At 39.5% G+C, this 22,242-nt stretch overlaps 1 protein-coding gene and 1 long non-coding RNA gene across 4 annotated transcripts; both read left to right on the top strand.

Annotated features, from left to right (window-relative positions):
• The window catches only part of LOC138978536 (prolyl 4-hydroxylase subunit alpha-3-like), a 92,305-nt gene that overhangs the window by 38,472 nt on the left and 31,591 nt on the right, over positions 1-22,242 (top strand).
• On the top strand, positions 4,084-21,388 carry LOC138978526 (uncharacterized). Of its 4 annotated transcripts, none has more exons than XR_011459718.1 (7): positions 4,084-4,253; positions 5,021-5,086; positions 5,333-5,401; positions 10,649-10,729; positions 11,720-11,811; positions 12,901-12,986; positions 13,580-14,081. It is a non-coding gene; the product is annotated as an uncharacterized lncRNA (long non-coding RNA). The 4 variants fall into 4 exon arrangements; XR_011459719.1 differs by lacking the exon at positions 5,333-5,401 and adding an exon at positions 15,884-16,704 and having other exon boundaries at positions 4,089-4,253; positions 13,580-13,710; XR_011459716.1 differs by lacking the exon at positions 5,333-5,401 and adding an exon at positions 20,282-21,388 and having other exon boundaries at positions 4,092-4,253; positions 13,580-13,710.

Below are 22,242 nucleotides of genomic sequence, written 5' to 3'. Positions count from 1 at the left end.
AATAATCAGATTGCATAAAAGATGTCATTTGCAAATAATCAGATTGCATAACAAGCAGCTACAACAATTTATTGTGCCAAGTCCTCATCTCAGGCCATTCAAGCAAGTGCTCAAATGAATGTTACTTCTTCTTCTTCTTGTCGTTCGCCTAAAATGAATGTTACTTGATAGTACGCATAAAACTTTAAGTCGAAATAGGTTTGCTTTGAATAGCCCACACACAAAAAACACTGCTTAAATGTAGTCCTTACTTACATGCTTAGTTTCTTGAGAGAAAAAAGCTAACTTGTTCCGTGACAAACCGAACAAAGTTCAACAGCACATATTGCTGACACAATCACATTTGGCACACTGATTCTCTCTCTCCCTCTCTTCTGTTGTAGTAACTCAACACAGCGAAGACAACAACAAATTCCATGAACAACAATGTGAATCAGGTTGTGCATCATGTACCAGACTCCTTCCTCATGCTAATAGAAAGAGTTTACAGGTTTGTTCGCAGGATTTGACATTCCCTCTCCTCTCTTCTGTTTTGAATACACACTCATCATGCTCCATATTTTGTACACATAAAATCCACATCGTTGTGTTGTGAAAAAAAGTATACGAAAATGACCGAAGACCGAGACCTGGGAACAACATTTGCTAAAGTCTCAGGGGGTAAAACAACCCACCCAGTAACTTTGAGAGCAATTGCAAACAAGAATGTCATTTCAAGTGAAGCCAATCCCCTGCAAAAACGTAAGGTGCAATCAGTCTTAGCTCGGAACACACATTTATTGAATTCCTGAGGGGTTGGGGCAACAAAAACAAAAATAACAATAACAAAAACCGAGGAGTCCTTGCTCAATGTTCTACTGACACACACATTTATTACGCTTGAGCCGGGAATAAAATAGAACAGGGCTACGCAATGTCTCCACACTATTGTAAAGGAGAACAGTTATTAGCAACACGATATTGCACCAGCGCTGCGAATCACCCAATACAATGCAATGAATAAGGGGTGCTTTGCTGAGTGCATTCTTTCTCGATTATCATGACCCTATATTCTGCCATCTGTGCCTTCCCACTCCCACACTAACGCCACCCCACCCCCCCCCCCCCCCCACCCACCCCCCCTCCCCTCCACCACCCCAATTATTTAGCCGCTTGTGTAGGTTCCTTTTTCAAAAGCTTCAAGGGTTTACAGTTTCGAAGTTTTAGTTTTTGGATCTTCTTCACTTTATTTATTAATTCATGTATTTATATATTTATTGTTTTTGTCTAAAAGCCAAAAGAAAAGGATATAGCAGGAGTAGTACTTGTTTTTACATTTATTCAAATTTTGACTAATTGTTTTAACATAGAGGGGGAATCGAGACGAGGGTCGTGGTGTATGTGTGTGTGTGTGTGTGTGTGTGTGTGTGTGTGTGTGTGTGTGTGTGTGTGTGTGTGTGTGTGTGTGTGTGTGTGTGTGTGTGTGTGAGTATATGTGTGTGTGTGTCTGTCTGTCTGTGCGTGTGTGTGTGCGTAGAGCGATTCAGACCAAACTACTGGACCGATCTTTATGAAGTTTGACATGAGAGTTCCTGGGAATGATATCCCCGGACTTTTTTTTCTTTTTTTCGATAAATACCTTTGATGACGTCCTATCCGGCTTTTTGTAAAAGTTGAGGCGGCACTGTCACACCCTCATTTTTCAATCAAATTGATTGAAATTTTGGCCAAGCAATCTTCGACGATGGCCGGACTTTGGTGTTGCATTTCACCTTGGTGGCTTAAAATTGACTTTGGTCATGAAAAATCTGAAAATTGTGATTAAAATTATTTTTTTTATAAAACGATCCAAAATTACGTTTATCTTATTCTTCATCATGTTCTGATTCCAAAAACATATAAATATGTTATATTCGGATTAAAAACAAGCTCTGAAAATTAAAAATATAAAAATTATGATCAAAATTAATTTTTTGAAATCAATTTAAAAACACTTTCATCTTATTCCTTGTCGGTTCCTGATTCCAAAAACATATAGATATGATATGTTTGGATTAAAAACACGCTCAGAAAGTTAAAACGAAGAGAGGTACAGAAAAGCGTGCTATCCTTCCCAGCGCAACTACTACCCCGCTCTTCTTGTCAATTTCACTGCCTTTGCCACGAGCGGTGGACTGACGATGCTACGAGTATACGGTCTTGCTGAAAAATTGCATTGCGTTCAGTTTCATTCTGTGAGTTCGACAGCTACTTGACTAAATGTTGTATTTTCGCCTTACGCGACTTGTTGTCTTTACATTTAGTCAAGTTTCGACTAAATGTTTTAACATAGAGGGGGCATCGAGACGAGGGTCGTGGTGTATGTGTGTGTGTGTGTGTGTGTGTGTGTGTGTGTGTGTGTGTGTGTGTGTGTGTGTGTGTGTGTGTGTGTGTGTGTGTGTCTGTCTGTGTGTCTGTGTGTCTGTCTGTCTGTCTGTGCGTGTGTGTGTGTAGAGCAATTCAGACCAAACTACTGGACCGATCTTTATGAAATTTGACATGAGAGTTCCTGGGAATGATATCCCCGGATGTTTTTTTCTTTTTTTTCGATAAATACCTTTGATGACGTCATATCCGGTTTTTTGTAAAAGTTGAGGCGGCACTGTCACACCCTCATTTTTCAATCAAATTGATTGCAATTTTGGCCAAGCAATCTTCGACAAAGGCCGGACTTCGGTATTGCATTTCACCTTGGTGGCTTAAAAATTAATTAATGACTTTGGTCATTAAAAATCTGAAAATTGTAATTAAAATTATTTTTTTTATAAAACGATCCACAATTACGTTCATCTTATTCTTCATCATGTTCTGATTCCAAAAACATTACCCGCTATTACGAGCTAGTCGTGTGACAGAGAGTTTTCTTGCACACGAGACTGTAGATGTTTCACGACGGCTTTAGCCGGAGTGAAACAGCAGCAGTCGAGTGTGCAAGAACACTCTCTGTCACACGACTAGCTCGTAATGGCGATTATGTCTCACAGCTTCAACAGAGGAGAGAACAAACACGTTTTGCGTACTCACGCTTGATAAACCTAAACACAGGAGCAGCCATTGTGGAGAGATCTACTTTTTGACGAAAGTGAACGAACAACTATGAATGACGTCTCGGTATATGTGAATGACGTCACAGTCATCGTCACAGTCTGTATCTTTTGAAGCATTCCATTCTTCATGACGTCTTTCTGTGTCTGCATCCGCGAAATGTTTGTTCTTTCCGGGGTCTTTGTCATCTATGTTCAGAACTCTGTCCTTCTAGTTTCAGACTAACAGGCCTCCTGAGCGAGCCACTTTCCAAGGGAAGCTAAACTCGCGTATGGAAACAGTACTGTTGTCTGGGATGCCGTTTTCAGTATTCTCAGCGTTGAAGAATTTGTAAAGAGAAGACACGACAACAGCAGGAGAAATAAAAGTCGTGTGTGCATTTTGGGGCTTTTGGAGGGACGATTTCGAGTTTGAATCCGTTCTTGCACATGCTCCAAAGCGTGTAACATACAATCTTGCACACGTTTGCTTTAGTAGTGGCAAAGAAGGAAAGCGTGTGACATATAAATATGTTATATTTGGATTAAAAACAAGCTCTGAAAATTAAAAATATAAAAATTATGATCAAAATTAATTTTTCGAAATCAATTTAAAAACACTTTCATCTTATTCCTTGTCGGTTCCTGATTCTAAAAACATCAAGATATGATATGTTTGGATTAAAAACACGCTCAGAAAGTTAAAGATACTGGACTTGTCAAATCCAGGTGCACGGAGCCCCTGGGGCTTTTAGTCATACCTCAGGCATCTATTCCTTTGAATAAATACCAAGTTTCATTGACTTCCATCCAAGGAGTCAAGAACTTCAATTTTTTTACGAATTAATTTTTAACTCGGACCCGCCGGTCCTTGGCCTATTTCTTAATTATTTTTAGATCTGCATCATCTTGATGATCACCACATGCACATAGAATGACACGTCACAAGCAAACTAGGTCACACATAATTGATGAGCTTGTAGGAAAAAATGGAGGCTCATTCAGTCGTATCGAACCAGGGTGATAAGAAAAGAACAAAACGCAATGGTCGACTGTACCGGATTCAACCAAGAAGAAACGAAAACGCACTCGTGCACGTAACTATGACACGTCGCGCGTGTATATCGGTGAGGAGCTTGCGCGTTGGAACGAAGTGAAGAATTAATTTGGATTCATCACAAGTCCGCAGTTTGCTCGTCACCTGCTGAACAAGTGGGTATTTTTTTCATGCATTTCATGAGATGTTTAGGATGCTATTTATGTTATGTGATGGAAGTGTATATTGGACTTGTTTGTGAAAAGTAAATTGACCAAAGAATTACTGAATTAGGGTGGGAGGGATTTGTTGTGGAGCAGAAATGTATCACCGTGAGTCAGTAAAAGTGCCCGTTGCCCTGACAAACTGTCGATACTTTGCGTTCGGCGTTTGCTTTGATTTATACTGGGAACTTGCGTAAGCTGCTGTCTTGTTTAGTGTCGTTTAGTCATCATTGCTTGTGGTGTTGGGATTCCCAATTTATAACCTGTAAAAAGGAAAATGTATGCACGAGGTGTTTGACGATTTATTTCGGATAAGCGAACCGTTTCTTTCTGCGGCCATTTGCGTCTGTTATGATACTATTTATAGAACTATGCAAATGAAATATTACAAAACATAGATCTATCGGCGCATTGTGCGATTTCTGCTCTACACTGTGTGTGTGTGTGTGTGCCCCTGTGTTCTATGTGCCCTCGTGTGTGTGAGTGTGTGTGTGTGTGTGTGTGTGTGTGTGTGTGTGTGTGTGTGCCCCTGTGTTCTATGTGCCCTCGTGTGTGTGTGTGTGTGTGTGTGTGTGTGTGCCCCTGTGTGAATGTGTGTGTGTGTGTGTGTATGTGGCCATGTCTGTGTATCCCTGTGGTTGTGGCTTGTGTTTTTCATGAGTCTTGAACATTATTTATTTATAGGACATTTACTTAATTTTTCTTATTTTGTGAATCAGCATTGAGGCTACAGCAACAATGCCAAGCAGAACACAGGCAGGCGGTACTTCTTTTGATCTCAGCAGGTAGTTGTATGTTTTAAATTATCAATAAAATAAATAGTACAAAAAAAGTCATAATTATATTTATAGTTATGAGATATATGAAGATGGAAGTGTGTTTGTTATTGGTGTAAAAGCCAAACAGTTAGTTGATACTAAATAATATTATGATTTGTAAACGATAACAATTAAGCTCAGGCTGCTGGGCCATAGAATATCATGCCTCACGCCTAACGTATATCACGTATACATCATGTCTTTTTTTGGTAGGACGTTGTGGCAGTTGTAGATTAACAAGCATTGAAATGATGATGGTGACCAGGATGTTCTGAGAAGAGGGTGAGCTTGCTTGTTACATATGTGAGCTTGGGAACGAGTTACGGTACACATGCACTTGTGTGCATCCGTGTGAACTCGTGGTACCTCTATACTATCGGGGATCCATTAAGGTTTCCGAGACTGAGTTTCATTTCTATTGAATTGGTCTCGCGGAATAGCCGATTCTAAAATTTGCATAGGTAAAACGATTGTTTTTTTAGTACAAGCCTCTGGAGTAAATTTTGTGATTAATGTTTTTGTGAACAAGAAACAATTGACAGGTGGCTTTATTCCATCTCCTTTTTTCCCTCCGCCGCGATGTAAAGTTGAATAGTTGAATAGTTGAAGGTGACGTTAGGCACTAATTAAAGAAAGTGGGGCTGCCTGACACCCCTCGAGTTGAATGGGTTAATCTTGTGACACCGGTGCACAGGATGTGAACGCTAAAACTGTGCTTTTGCTTGGAATCTTTGAGGGAAAAAGACGTGAATTTGGTGCGGCGTGTTTTTAATGCCGTTGTGTTGTGACATGTCTGTCACGGCCGGAAATCTTTCCGGAATGTGAGGATTCTTTTGCTGGTAGGTTAAAACAATTTTCTTTCTGTAAATGGGTAGGCGGTGAAAAGAATAGTATGCTGCTTGGGGGGAGGATATATTTGAATGTTCAAGTAGATTGTTTTGTGAGTTGGAATGGTGGGGAAGATTTTTGTGTGTGAATGCTTTAGAAGACCGTTGTTTGAGAGAACGGTATATATGTATTGTAGGCATGTTATTTGGTAGGAATGATGTGTTTTGTTGTTTAACGAGTTAGCTTGTGGTAGTTGAAATTGTTGATTTGTTTACGTATGCTTACGGCGTGCATTCTGTGGTTTGCAGGATGTCGGAGCGTGCGACGGGGTTCGGGTTTTAGTTATGTCTTTTCGGGTTTAGTTAGGTCTTTTCTGGTTTAGTTAGGTCTTTTCTTTTTTAGTGGGTCGTAGATTTGTTTTTATAGACTAGGTTTTGTTAGTGAAGAGTAGTTAGATTTAGTGGAGAGATTTTGGTCAGATTTTGTTAGAGTTTTTGTAGATTTGGTTTTTTTTAAAGAATTGTTTTTTTAGGTTGTTCTTTTAGATTTCGTTTGTTTTAGATTAGAGTCTCATTGTGGGTTTTTTGGATTAAAGTTGAGAGTGAGGATTTAGAGTAGAGTGTAGTTTGGGGAAAGGATTTGGTGTGTTTTAAAGGGTATCTTTAAGGGAAGAATGTAGTTTTAGAATGAAGAGTGAGAATATTGTTTTTTTTAAGTTGTTTAGTCCTATACAGTGAAAGTTGTATTTGAAGATAAACCCCCGTTATCCCACATTTTCCCCATTTCATCGTATGGAATAAAAGAACCTGGGTAATATAACTTGTGTCGTCTGCTTTAGTGTTTGAGTTCAGTACGAAAGAGGAAAGTAGATTGGCGCACGGTTACATTTGGCGCTGCGGAGCAAGGGTGGGTAGGGGGTGTTACTGTTAGGGCTAGGATTAGTGTAGGTTAGGGGACCCCGTCGCACAGGGAGAGGACGGCAGGCATGCAGTCCGGACGCGGGCTGGTGTGGAGGAGACAGGCGTGTGAGAAGTTGGAGGGAGTCCGGGCGTGACGTCGACGGATGCGGCTTTGTTGTCAACATTGCCATTTAGTTTGTTAATCCGGGGAAGAAAGGATTACAGTGATTAACATTTCTTTTTACTCTGTTAGTCCACAGAAGGACTTCAACGATTAACATTTCTTCGGACGTTTGTGAAAGACTGTTTGCACACCGTGCAAAGAGACAGAGTTGGGGAGTGGACCAGCACTGGAAGAGTGTGGTTGATTATGTTGATTTGATATTATGACGGACATGTGTAGTTGTATGTTTGATTACGCTACATGGATGTGATGTGATTACTAACACTTGTGGTTGTATGTATGGGTGTTAGTGTGGTTTTTGTTGCAAGCCGTGTGCTTGGGGCGTGAGTATTGCGCTTGCCGGTTGATTTGTTTCAAGGATCGAAACATGGTGAACAACATAATGTTGAAATACCGTCATATCATACATATTGGAAGGGAAAAGGATGGTGAAGGAAGGAAGGAAGGATTGTGAAGGAAGGAAGTAAGGATTGTGAAGGAAGGAGAGTGATGGTGAAGAAGAGAAGGATATATATCATAGTAAACTTCATATACTGTAGACAGGGTGCCTGGGACGCATTCAACTTGTATCAGTTTACCACAAGGACGCCCAGAGGTGGTGGTATTTGACGGGTTTTATGTTGTCTCTAGCCGATTGTCTACGCGCACATATTTTAATTTGTTTGAGTAATGGCGTCTCCAGCCTCGTACGCCTCAGGAGCAAAGTATGCTACCTGTAAGGGAATAGATAACCTTTTTCTTCCTTTTTGCTCTCTGCTATCGTTTAGTTGGTCTTTACTGTCTTCTCTGCCCCCACTTTCTAATTCTCTTGGCTGCATTTTTTAGGGATTCTTTGGTTTAAGCATGGCGTCTCCAGCCTCGTACGCCTCAGGAGCAACGTATGCTACCTGTAAGGAATTAGATGACCTTTTTCTTCCTTTTTGCTCTCTGCTGTCATTTGGTTTGTCTTTACTGTCTTCTCTGCTCCCACTTTCTAATTCTCTTGGCTGCATTTTTTTTAGGGATTCTTTGGTTTAAGCATGGCGTCTCCAGCCTCGTACGCCTCAGGAGCAAAGTATGCTACCTGTAAGGGATTAGATAACCTTTTTCTTCCTTTTTGCTCTCTGCTGTCGTTTGGTTTGTCTTTACTGTTTTCTCCGCTCTCACTTTTACTGTCTCCTCTGCTCTCGCTATTTTCTTGGTGGTATTTTTTAGAATTTGAGTTCTGGTGCTTACTGATGTCTTTGTTTGAAGACAGTGTGTATACTGGTTTTGTTTATTAGAATTAATATTAGTGGATTTTTGAAGTAGATTCTGAAGGATTGTATGGTTGCCTATGAATACTCCTGTTGAATGGTTTAATTGTGATGAGTGACATTAGGTTATTGCTGATTTTTAACTAAAGGTTTGATATTCTGGGTGAGTTTTAAGGACTTCCAGTTTTTTCATTGCCTTGGCAAGTGGTCATTTTGTTAGTTGATTAGAAGATTGTGTTGCCAAGTACAGTTGGGATACAAAGAGGGGACATGCATTGATAAATCGTAAAGGTTGTCAGTATTTTGTTCTGATGTATGCTCAAGAGAGATCAGATGCTTTGATAAATCGTAAAGATTGTCAACATTTTGTTCTGATGTATGCTCAAGAGAGATAAAATATTTGATAAGTCGTAAAGATTATCATTATTGGTTATCTGGCAAGTGGTGAACATAAATCTTTGTAAAGTGAACCATGGAACTGCCTCTGTTAAAGATGAGTTGTGATTTTTTGTCAACTTGTGTGAGTTGGATGTCGACAGGAGATATGATTATTGGCACTGGAAGGATTATGTGAAATGTGTATTTCAGAACATTTAATTTTAGAGAAATATTGTATTAGTCAGTTGATGGTTGTTTTTGTGTGAAAGTTTTTGAAATGATTTGAGGATGGAGAATATTATGTTTTTGGGAGGTTAAATATGTTTTTGAATTTTTTTGATTCTGGCATGTCGCCAGGAGACGACAGTCTAAGTTGGGGAGGATGTGAGCTTGGGAACGAGTTACGGTACACATGCACTTGTGTGCATCCGTGTGAACTCGTGGTACCTCTATACTATCGGGGATCCATTAAGGTTTCCGAGACTGAGTTTCATTTCTATTGAATTGGTCTCGCGGAATAGCCGATTCTAAAATTTGCATAGGTAAAACGATAGTTTTTTTGGTACAAGCCTCTGGAGTAAATTTTGTGATTAATGTTTTTGTAAACAAGAAACAATATTGACAGGTGGCTTTATTCCATCTCCCTTTTCCCCTCCGCCGCGATGTAAAGTTGAATAGTTGAATAGTTGAAGGTGACGTTAGGCACTAATTAAAGAAAGTGGGGCTGCCTGACACCCCTCGAGTTGAATGGGTTAATCTTGTGACACCGGTGCACAGGATGTGAACGCTAAAACTGTGCTTTTGCTTGGAATCTTTGAGGAAAAAAGACGTGAATTTGGTGCGGCGTGTTTTTAATGCCGTTGTGTTGTGACATGTCTGTCACGGCCGGAAATCTTTCCGGAATGTGAGGATTCTTTTGCTGGTAGGTTAAAACAATTTTCTTTCTGTAAATGGGTAGGCGGTGAAAAGAATAGTATGCTGCTTGGGGGGAGGATTTATTTGAATGTTCAAGTAGATTGTTTTGTGAGTTGGAATGGTGGGGAAGATTTTTATGTGTGAATGCTTTAGAAGACCGTTGTTTGAGAGAACGGTATATGTATTGTAGGCATGTTATTTGGTAGGAATGATGTGTTTTGTTGTTTAACGAGTTAGCTTGTGGTAGTTGAAATTGTTGATTTGTTTACGTATGCTTACGGCGTGCATTCTGTGGTTTGCAGGATGTCGGAGCGTGCGACGGGGTTCGGGTTTTAGTTATGTCTTTTCGGGTTTAGTTAGGTCTTTTCTGGTTTAGTTAGGTCTTTTTCTTTTTTTTAGTGAGTCGTAGATTGGTTTTCGTAGACTAGGTTTTGTTAGTGAAGAGTAGTTAGATTTAGTGGAGAGATTTTGGTCAGATTTTGTTAGAGTTTTTGTAGATTTGGTTTTTTTTTAAAGAATTGTTTTTTTAGGTTGTTCTTTTAGATTTCGTTTGTTTTAAATTAGAGTCTCATTGTGTGTTTTTTATTAAAGTTGAGAGTGAGGATTTAGAGTAGAGTGTAGTTTGGGGAAAGGATTTGGTGTGTTTTAAAGGGTATCTTTTAGGGAAAGAATGTAGTTTTAGAATGAAGAGTGAGAATATTGTTTTTTTTAAGTTGTTTAGTCCTATACAGTGAAAGTTGTATTTGAAGATAAACCCCCGTTATCCCACATTTTCCCCATTTCATCGTATGGAATAAAAGAACCTGGGTAATATAACTTGTGTCGTCTGCTTTAGTGTTTGAGTTCAGTACGAAAGAGGAAAGTAGATTGGCGCACGGTTACACATAATTCATATTTTGTATTTTTCCATGTTTGAAAATATGTGTCACTATCTGTGTCTAGATCATCAGAAAATAATGAAGAAAGCTGCGTGAAATAACAAATATTCTGAGAAATGGTTTCACTTAGACTAGAGTTAAAGTATAGTGGTATTGTAGTTGAATTTGCAGGAGAGAACTTTTGATTAGTTAACATTATATGCTGCTTTCAGCGACAAGAAGTTTCATGGATCAAGAGCTGGCAGGACTGTGAAGCAGAAAGAGCTATCTCAGTCTTTCATTGACCCACTAGAGTGAGTTGTTTTTCTTTGATAAATATTGTGTGGGTGTGTTCAAAACACATGCTGTTTGTTGTATACGTATTAAAACAATTTTTTATAAAATAAAGTTGATTAATGTGAATACTGCAAATTTCTGTGTATGATAAATCCTTTTATGGTTACAAATCGGTATTGGGATTTGTTTCATTTATGATTGATCAGAACAAATATATTCCTTTTCTATTTTCTTGAACTCTGTGTGTCGATCCTGCTTGGCCAAAACTATCTCATTCTCATTGAGTGAATGATAAATTCTTCAAATAAGTTTTTCTGTTTTCTGTCAGGAACTGGTTAATTCTGCAGATTCCAATAAGCAATAAATTGTGCATTGTGTAATTATCTTTCAGGTCATTATTGGAATGTTCAGAAACTGCTTTGACTATTGTAGGTATAGGGGCTCTTTGTGACACATGTACCCATTCATTAATCTTACTTAATTATCTTAGTTTTCCCTCAATCATTAGCTTTCAGCATTTAATTGTTATGGGTAGCAGCTCAAGACAGCTACACTAATGGTAGTACTAATTGAAAAGTGTAGTGGATCTAAGACTAAGAGTTGATAACATATGTTTCCCATGGCTTTACACAATTTGTACTACCTAAAGCAAGTGAGTGCATGTTAGTTTTAAAACACATAGAGAATACCACATGGTTTGCTGTGCTGTACCAGATTGACAGGAGCTGTTTTTTCACATATTGAACTGCGAGCGAAAGTGAGGTGTACAGGTGCTATGGTCGCATGCTTTGCGGAGACTGCAGGCTTGACCCATCTCAGTCTTTGGGGATGGTTACCCGAGACTATTTAAATGTAGTCTCAGCAATGACTCATGGTTTGTCATGTTGATCTTTTAGTTTGGTAACGACTGACTAAATGTTTTATATTGCTTCACGCACCTTATTGTTTTGTTTTTAGAGCCCTAATAGCTTGTGTCATTTTAACTGATATTGTTTTTCTTTGGTTAGCCTCACAATTGAAGTTACAGTTGAGTCTGGAGAGGATCAGGAGGACTAGATGATCCTGATTATGATCCCAACATCACATTGACAGCGATTCTGTAAGAGATTTGTTATTCTGGTGTTACCTGTGATGGTTGGCCCCTGCGATGAGAGGACACCTCCCTTCAAAGGACACCTAATATTGTCCTTTTTCTATTATCTCTACCAGATTATACCTGTAATGACAGGCCCCCTGCATTGCAGGTACATTTTTGTCCTTTCACCGCAGGTATCACTGTACTTTTTTTTCTACTCCCTTTGGAATATTATGGTGTTAAAATACACAGTCTATAACAGTATTATCACAGAAGGGATGTCGTTTGGGTCGGCCCTTCTGCCAATCGCCGATTTATTTTTACTTTATTCGAAACTTTCATGTCCCTATCGGCCAAATGTCCAAAGAGTATTCGCCTAAATCGGCCAAAGTTTGTCCATTTTTTTGTATTGGTCAGGCTTAATGCCCCTCGGACCATGCACCCATACATACATGCGTGTGTACCTGTGTGTGCATGTGTACACTGTACATGTGTGTGTGTGTGTGCCCTTGGTGTTTGTGGCTCTGTCTGTTAGGCCCTGTGGGTGTTGGTTTGTGTTTTTTTCATGAGGTTTTTAAATGATTATTTTATTGGACATAATAATCAATCAATCAATCAATGAGTCTTATATGAGTCTTATATCACGCATATTCCGTGGGTACAGTTCTAGGCGCTCTGCAGTGATGCCGTGTGAGATGAAATTTTATACGGCCAGTAGATTGCAGCCATTTCGGCGCATATTTACCTTTCACGGCCTATTATTCCAAGTCACACGGGTATAGGTAGACAATTATTAACTGTGCCTAAGCAATTTTGCCAGGAAAGACCCTTTTGTCAATCGTGGGATCTTTAACGTGCACACCCAATGTAGTGTACACGGGGGGAGGTTCGGACACCGAAGAGAGTCTGCACACAAAGTTGACTCTGTGAAATAAATTTCCGCCGAACCTGGGATCGAACTCACGCTGACAGCGGCCAACTGAATACAAATCCAGCGCGCTACCAACTGAGCTATATCCCCGCCAATAATAATATATGCATTGTGTTTTTGAAAGTATTGTACATTTTTTTTTAATTGCTCATTTTATTTATGTTTTACATTTTGTGAATCAGCATTGAGGCTACGTTCATACTGCAACTGTGCCAAGCAGAACACAGGCAGGTGGTGCTTCTTCTCTTGATCTAACTTCTATAAGCAGGTAGTTGTATGTTTATATCCAGCAGTTAATAGTACACACAGAATAAAAATCCCCATGCATGGTCTCACATCCACACACAAAATCAGGAATGCATGCAATTTGTTATACATGAAGTGTATTTATTATTTATGAAAAAGCCAAACAAAGTAATAGGTCAGTCAGTTGATAGTTTATATGATCTGCAAACGATGAAAAAAAGACAGTTGCAATCCATCTTATTGTGCAATTGAAGATTGATCGATTCCAAAACAGGTTTATGGGGAAAACGTTGATTGTGAAGTTTCTTTGTTTTCTCGATACAATATGTATGCTGTTTGTTACTTTATGAATATAATCTTGCCTTAAACACAACAATACATGTTGCCTGTTTACTTGTTTCATAACTATGATAAGTTAGTACAGGTGGAGCAAATTAATGCTGAATTAATTTCATTATCAGACTCGGTGATATTCTCAATGACATTGTACGACTTCTTTCCTAATTTGTATATACATGTACCTTGGATCTATTATGTACATGTACTGTCTGTCAGTGTTATTTTAGGTTCAGTGTACTTAACGATCTAAAAATGATTGACCTGAATAATTTTTAGCCACGGTGGTCAGCCTATATACCTGGGACTTCTGGTATGACAACATCAACACCTGGTGCATTTGCTTATGGACTAAAGGTGCATCCGTCTACTCCTGGAGTATGAGACATATCAGCCGCAGAGCCTGAGAGGTACTTGGTTTAAAGATTTTGCCTTTTTAAAGTTCTCAGAATTCACTCGTGTAGAACTTTATCCCATGGTCAAAAGATGTTATGACAAAATTGCTGTCTCAGTGTGACTGAAACTAAAGAATGCACTTGAATGCAATATGCAATTATGATAAGAATAAAGAAAGAAATATAAAATATAAAATATCTGTTGCCAAAAAATCACACCTACAGATTTGCCACTTTGTGGACAGGCCTTGCATAAGCTGAAATTGATGTAAACCAAATATGAAGTAATTCGGCGGAAGGCTGTATCAGTAATTAGCATTTTTGTGGGTTGCATTTTGCGGTGTCAACCTGTGCAATACATGCTTTCTTATTTCATATCAGATAAGAACCCCACATTTCTACTTTTCTGTTTTCGAAACGTATACACTACTCGTCATAAGAAAAACTACACAGATGCGTTTGAGGTCAGATCTTTCTGATGAGGCTGTTGATTGTAAAACCAAATATATCACTGAAAAGTTAATTAATTCCCATACCTTGTTCACAAAACAGATTGAGTTTACATGAGGTAGTGTCAATACAGTGGAACCTACAACACAGACACATCTTAAAATTGAATTCGCAAAATCAAGGTTCCCGCGATCAAAAAATCTAAAAAATCAGAACTAAATCGAAACATGTTTAGCATGTCCTTAGACAGTACAATCAAATCTGCATCCAAATCAGTCAGTGTTGTTCACATATCTTGTCTAACAAGGACGCTATGGCATGCTGAGCGGTGTAGGCGTCAATCCTCTCGGCAGGCATAAAAGGCAGTTTTTGAAGCCGTTTTAGCGGGTAATGAGACAAAAAAATGGTACATTTGAGTAACTCGCAAAGCATTGCCTTCAAACTTACGAATACGGGGATTTGTGCAAACACATGTCGTAAACTACACACGAAATACCAAGTCATTAGAGATACGTATTAGTTCTGCTGTTAGGGGCGGGGATATAGCTCAGTTGGTAGCGCGCTGGATTTGTATTCAGTTGGCCGCTGTCAGCGCGAGTTCGATCCCAGGTTCGGCGGAAATTTATTTCACAGAGTCAACTTTGTGTGCAGACTCTCTTCGGTGTCCGAACCACCCCCTGTGTATACTACATTGGGTGTGCACGTTAAAGATCCCACGATTGACAAAAGGGTCTTTCCTGGGAAAATTGCTTAGGCACAGTTAATAATTGTCTACCATACCCGTGTGACTTGGAATAAGGCCGTGAAAGGTAAATATGCGCCGACATGGCTGCAATCTACTGGCCGTATAAAATTTCATCTCACACGGCATCACTGCAGAGCGCCTAGAACTGTACCCACGGAATATGCGTGATATAAGCCTCATTGATTGATTGATTGATGTTATGCGACATACCAGAAAGAATTTTGATAATAAAGAGGTACCCTGTCCGATTGAACAGAAACAAATTAAAATTAGCATGCATTTAGAAAAATGAAACCTTCAATTTACCTTTAAATTGAAAACAGTTTTAACATTGGCTGTTTACAGCGCACTAAACGCACACACAAATTCTTGAAAAATGCTTTTTCAAGAGCCATTGATCAGTTAAGTGTGTCGGCAGTGAGCGTTGCTAGGCGTAGGCCGACATTTGCGCTCAGCGCTCGGAATGAGTCAACTTCTTAAAAAGTACTTTCGCGTTGAAATCCTCATACCACCCATGTCTGATAAAATATGTACATGAAATGTGAGTATGTGGCGCATCTGTCATTGTTTTTGAAGATTTCAACAAATCATTTTTTTCGATGAGTCAGCAAAAACCTACCGTCAATTTAATTTGTTTCTGACATGACAAATAACAGCAGACCTATTAAATGTCTCAAACAACTTGAAACTCAGTATGCACTTTACGACATGTGTTAGCACAAACATCCGAAAGTTTGAAGGCAATGCCAGGGGTGGGATTTCTTCCCTCGAGACGGATTTTTTTTTTTATACCTTTTTTTTGTTAATCCCTGGCAGCTGTTGTTTACACTGGGTTCATGTGAGATGTAGTTGTGCCAGGTCAGCCACCTTTCACCATGTCAGAGTGACTAACAGGGGGCAGCAATGTCATGTCATGTCATCCAGGGGAATGTGGCATCATAGTTGCTATTTGTAAACTCGGCTCACCCACATCTTTATATTCTCCTATTGCAGGGATTCACAAACCTTCAGTGCTGTGGAACAGAAAACTTGCATTCCTGATCTATGAACCAGCGGTATTTAGCTTCTGATGCATTGAGCCCTTTAGAAAGTTAGCAAGTGAAACAGACTTAAAATTAAATAAACATATTTCTCTTTTAATTGAAGCTATGATTCAACAATCATTTTGAAATATAACTCCTGAAATGAATTGAAAAGCAGCATCAGAAGACTGTGTATGGCATTAGCAAGGGATATAACTCTGGTGGTTTCTGTTTTTGTCTAAACCTTCTTTTTTAACCTGAGCAGTTAGCCCTTTTAAGGTGTTCAATTGAAGCAAACTGACTTTAAACTTGTTTCTCATTTGGTTCAAGCTATGGTTAAACAATTATTTGAGAATATACCACCTGTAATGATAAAATCATAAGCTACATGTAAAATTTTGAAATACAAGGGAGGTGACTGTTATTTTTTGTGTTTGTCTAATTTTTTGTTAGCTAGGCGATTTTTCTTTAATGCGGTAAACATTTTTTATATTAAGCATTAATTTACTCCCCCCCACCCCCAAAGAAAAAAAAAATGGTGTGCTATTTTTGTTGTTAAAGGCACAGTAAGCCTCCCGTAAACCATCACAGAGCTCCCCGAGCGTCTGCATACAGTACAAGCATACTTCCATTTGAACGCTCACCGAACGGGAACATCCTGGATGTTTTCTGTCGAGCGTGAGAAATTTTCAAAGAATTTATTTTCGTGGACTTGGTCCTCTACAAATGGCGCCTCGTTTTGGTGCTGGACGGCTGTTATGAACTTTATTCAACTGATACCGGAAATCACGCCCGGACAGTTTTAAGCCTCCCGTAAACCATCACAGATACTGTCAGGCCTTTACACACAGTACAAACACGCTTCCATTTGAACGCTCACCAAACGGGAACATTCTAGGTGCCCTACGTAAAGAGCAAGCAGTTTTTAAAGAATTAATTTTGCAGATTGTCTCGAACACTTTTTGTACCCATCCTGAACTCAGGTCAAAAATTGAGTTACTTCCCTTCGGGTCTGATTCTATCGATGTAAACTGGCAATAGCCGTTAATCGATGATTATTAAAATGTTTTTGGACCAAGGTGCGTTTTTGCGCTAGACCTAACTTTTAAAATCTAAATAATACATTGACAGCTTGTTACACATGTATACATTCTTTAATCATAAAAGAATTATTTTTTCATCAAGACAAGATCAGTACAAACCCGGAAGCAGGGTCACGCAAGGGTCGTAGCAGACGACGGTTTACAGTGCATATCGCCGTTCCTCTCAACAGTCAAAAGCCATCGCTAGAGTTCTTGTGAACCACAGCCGTTTGTTTCGTGCATAAAAACGTGCTATTGTAGATAAGCTCACATCGAGTCCCATTCAAATGACTAACTGACGACTACATTGTGAAAAAGGGAAACTGGATCACACGGGTTCACGATGGCTCAGGGGTAAGATAAACCACGCAAAAATAAATTCTTTGAAAATTGTTCGCTCTTTACGGAGGGCACCTAGGATGTTCTCAATCGGTGAGTGTTTAAATGAAAGGGTGTTTGTACTGTGTGTAAAAGCCTGACCGTATCTGTGATGGTTTACGGGAGGCTTACTGTGCCTTTAAGCCAGGAGAGGCTCAAATAGCACCTCTTGATTTGCTAACATTTATTTTCATCTGGTTAGTTCCAAATACCTTCAAGTTTACAAGAATTTTTAATTTTTTGCAGCTCCAATTTAAAGTTTTTGTTTAACTTTAAGGAGATGCTTCTAAAACTCTTCTTCAAATGTGTACCACTTGTTTTTGTAGACCCCCTAGCAAGAGTGATACAATTAAACACATTCAAGTATAGAGGTTTTTGAGTCACTTGAGAAAAAGTGACTCTATGTAATCGGTCAGTGTTAGTCTGTCCGTCCGGCCGTCTGGCCGTCCGTCCGTAGACACCACCTTAACGTTGGACTTTTCTCGGAAACTATCAAAGCGATCGGGCTCATATTTTGTTTAGTCGTGACCTCCAATGACCTCTACACTTTAACGATGGTTTTGTTGACCTTTGACCTTTTTCAAGGTCACAGGTCAGCGTCAAAGGAAAAATTAGACATTTTATATCTTTGACAAAGTTCATCGGATGTGATTGAAACTTTGTAGGATTATTCTTTACATCAAAGTATTTACATCTGTAGCCTTTTACGAACGTTATCAGAAAAACAAGGGAGATAACTAGCCTTTTCTGTTCGGCAACACACAACTTGGGCTTTTCTCGGAAACTATAAAAGTGACCGGGCTCAAATTTTATGTGAACGTGACTCCCAGTGACCTCTACACTTTGACGTCTGCTTTGGTGACCTTTGACCTTTTTCAAGGTCACAGGTATGTCTTGAAGGAAAAAAATTGAAATATATCTCTGAAACTATTCATCGGATTTGATTCAAACTTTATAGGATTATTCTTTACATCAAATTATTTACATCTGTATTGTGTTGTGAATAGCAATTTCTTCCTGTCCATCTGATGCCTCATATAATATTCAGAACTGCGAAAGTGACTCGATCGAGCGTTTGCTCTTCTTGTTGATTTTATGCATTCATTTATGCATGCAATAATATTTTTTAAACAAACAAAATTGTGTGCTGTTTTCAGAGTCAGAAGAGGCTCAAATAAAGTATTGCATTGCTAAAATTCATTTTCAGCTGGATACTTCCAAATACCTTCAAGTTTACAAGATTTTTTTAAATGTTGTGCATCTCCAATTTTAAGTTTTTGTTTAACTTTAGGCGAGGAGATGCTTCTAAAACCCTTCTTGAAATGTGTATACAACTTGTTTTTGTAGACCCCCTAGCAAGAGTGGTGCAACCAAACACCAAATTCAAGTATAGAAGTTTTTGATTTTGTGCATTCTTACACATCCTCCCCCCCCCCCCCCCCCCCCCACCATTTTAATTTTTGTGGTAGCTGTTTTCAGTTTTAAACCTGGGAGAGGCTCTAATAGAATACTAATAGCCCCTCTTGAATTACTAAAATTCATTTTCAGCTGGTCAGTTACAAATATATATTATGCATCTCTAAAAAAAAACTTGTTTGTTATAAGATTTAGTCAGGAGAGGCTGCACCTAAACCCTCCCTATAAAGTATAATGCTAAAATTCATTTTCGGCTGGGGGGCACTAGCTGCCACCCTAGACCCCCCAACAAGGGCGCTGCCCCTGCACCCCGCTGGAGCCTTAGCGGCCCCTGGACCCCGGCCTTCCAAAATGTTTAGTCCTGGCAATATGTTGGGCTCCCACCCATGCTGAATGGGTTTGTGAGTTACTCAGATGTATCATTTTTTTGGTCTCATTACCCGCTTAAACAGCTCCAAAAACTGCCTTTTATGCCTGCCGAGAGGATAGACACCTACACCGCGCATGCCATAGCGTCCATGTTAGACAAGATATGTGAACAACACTGACAATGACTGATTTAGATGCAGATTTGATTGTTCTATTTGAAAGGGGGGGGGGGGTGCACTAATTTGAGTTCATTTACTGGATTCATGGCCCATGTTGTGATGGGTTCTGTTGTTGCACTTATGTCCGTCTGGTCTGAACGCATACTCTCCTAGCCTTCACCAGATCATGTGTTGGACTACACAGTCCGGATGATGTGGGTCGTGTATGACCCATACCTTCCAAATAAGGAGTCAACGTAAAAAGCTTGGGTCGTACATGATCCACGCAATCCGAATGGGGATAAACGTTTTGCCGCCTCTTTGCAGAGTATGCATCGTACACGACCCACGCCATGAAATTCCTTACGAAGTTCCAAATGGGTCGTCTTCGACGAGTCAGCAAAACCCCACCGTCAATTAAAGCTTTGTGCCAAGGATAGAACTGTTTTCACGAGAAGGAATGTGCCTTTAATCTCTTTTGCAGCACAGAGCTAATATTCCTCAGCACACAGCCTCTTGGTTTTCCAACCTTTTCTTTGTATTTGTGTCCTTTGTTGCCACACACGTTTTGGGTCTTGAACCTTCTCTGAAGATGTGTTGACATCAGCAGCCGATGGCCCAAATTCGGGTGATCCGCCTAGTATAGGGTCGTCATCCAAAACTGGTTCTTGGTTAAGGTTGTTCAGGGTCGTGTTGGGAAGGGCCCAGAGGCTCCGTCCGTGCCCACCCCCCCCCCCCCCCCTGCCCCCCCTTTTTTGTTTTCATGGTCGTTGTGCAGGTAATCCAGATCAACTTTGAGAACTTATCTTCTTTGTTGTCAAATGTGTCATCCTGAAACATACATAGAGGAACATGTTTAAACGATTTCAAAAACAATGTAAACATGCAAATAAACTTGTCTGTGTGTGTGTGTGTGTGTGTGTGTGTGTGTGTGTGTGTGTGTGTGTGTGTGTGTGTGTTTTGCAGGTGCTTCGCACACACAGGCCGAAGTGGAAGTCATTACAGAAGACTTGTGGCTGTTTCCTAACTGCGTGTGTGTCGACCCGTGACACTTTGAGCTTCAAGAACAGTTGATCAAATTTGTGTTTGTTTTGTTTTTTTAACATGTTTTTACTTCTTTTACTTTCATATATATATATAGTATTACAATAACATCAAACACAAAAGACTGTGTTGAATGTATCTTTAAAAAAAAAATAGAATAAAGAAAAAAAAGAAAGCACAGTAAACAGTCACACAGCCCATTTCAAATTTATATAAAAAGAATACTATACATCTCTTTTCTTATTAATTATGTAATATTATATTTCTAAAGTCTATTTGCTTTTTTATTCCGCTATTTTTCTTGCTATCATTGACGCTCATTATCTTTGTGTGATGTTTGACATGGATGTGAATTTAAGGAACAGTGATACAAACGTTCAACATTCACACCTAATAAATCAAAATACACTGAACATTCCCCCTGCCAGATATCTTCCAGACTTGCACAATGCAACTGTTCATGTGGTTGTTGGTAATGAGTTTTTTTCCCCACAACCAAGTGAGTGAGTGTGATTGCATTATGCCTAATGGGTGGCGATGCCCACCTGGTCACAATGGTACAAACGGAACACATGGTTCAAACCACAGCTCCAGACGGAATGATGATGGACTGAAAAGGTTTTACACATACCTTGTTTACATGGTGTACAGTAAGCTCACTTGATTTTAAATGTCTGGTATATGTATCATACCTCCTCCCCCCCCTCCCCCCCCCAACACACACACCCAAGGCCAAAGCATACATCAATCTCCACTCCCACCAATATTGATCTATTTTTATTGTTAGATCTGTAAATTGAACAGGTTTTTGAAGCTACAGCATACAGGCTGGTGTCAAGCTTACCCGATTTGTGGCTGAAGGTTGTTTCTTGATGACACTGACAGGCAGAAGAATTAAATGCTCTTGCAAGTACTTTCACTTTGGAGTGTACTGTAGATGTCATCTGTCCCTGTCAAGTCCCTTATTACGAAGGATTGTTGTTTGTCTTGATGGCATTAACTGGAGGAAATAAAAGCAGCAAAGCAAAATTAGTATTTCATTTGTCATCTCTCTCCCTCTTTCTCTGTGCATGCGTATGGCTGTGTGTGTGTGTGTGTGTGTGTGTGTGTGTGACGGTATGTGCGTGTGTGTGTCTCACAGTATGCATGTGCGGGTCACAGTGTGTGTGCGTGTGCGGTTTTTTTGGTTGGCAATGAGTGCGTGTGTGTGTTATTGTTTGGTAATTTCAAGGCAAGAGAGCCTTCTTATGAGAATACCCCAGTGACTGAGTCAGCCACTATTTGCTTTGTGTTCGTGACTAAGCTAAATTTGATTTAAACCAAGAGCATAAAGACTGAATGCTACAGTCATGAAAAATGATCGTTGCTGCTGCGTTTTGTTTTTCTCTATCATTTCAACTACGCAATTTACGGTAGGGTAATCAACACATCACTAGACTCTGAAACTGACAGCATTTTCCCAAACAGATGACACATTGATTACAGTATGATAGACTGAAGTTGTCAGATAATTTTACACTGTAAAACTAAAAGAGGCAATGTGCCAAGAGGTCGATACATGTTTTGAACGTAGAACTAGAGTTCGGCTAAGGCAGATTTGAGACAGGAACAAGACAAAAGCGTACAGCAAGGAAAGCAGAGAGACAGAGACAGACAAACCATCTTTGATACAGACCTTACAATTAATAGTGGGGCTCGTATGTTGCAGACGCACTCATAAATCATTCACATCTTGCAACAAACATCATACTTTGTGATATTGTTCCTTATAATTATTTAAGGGATTTCAGATACAGAGCCACTTCAGAAATCGGTTTTTTTGTTTTTGATAGGGAATAAAAGGCTGCATTTACAGCAGACGAAATTCGTACCAAAAGCGCTCA

The sequence above is a fragment of the Littorina saxatilis genome, linkage group LG10, assembly GCF_037325665.1.
Source record: "Littorina saxatilis isolate snail1 linkage group LG10, US_GU_Lsax_2.0, whole genome shotgun sequence".
Classification (NCBI taxonomy): Eukaryota; Metazoa; Mollusca; class Gastropoda; order Littorinimorpha; family Littorinidae; genus Littorina; species Littorina saxatilis.
This window is presented reverse-complemented; position numbering and strand designations above follow the sequence as displayed.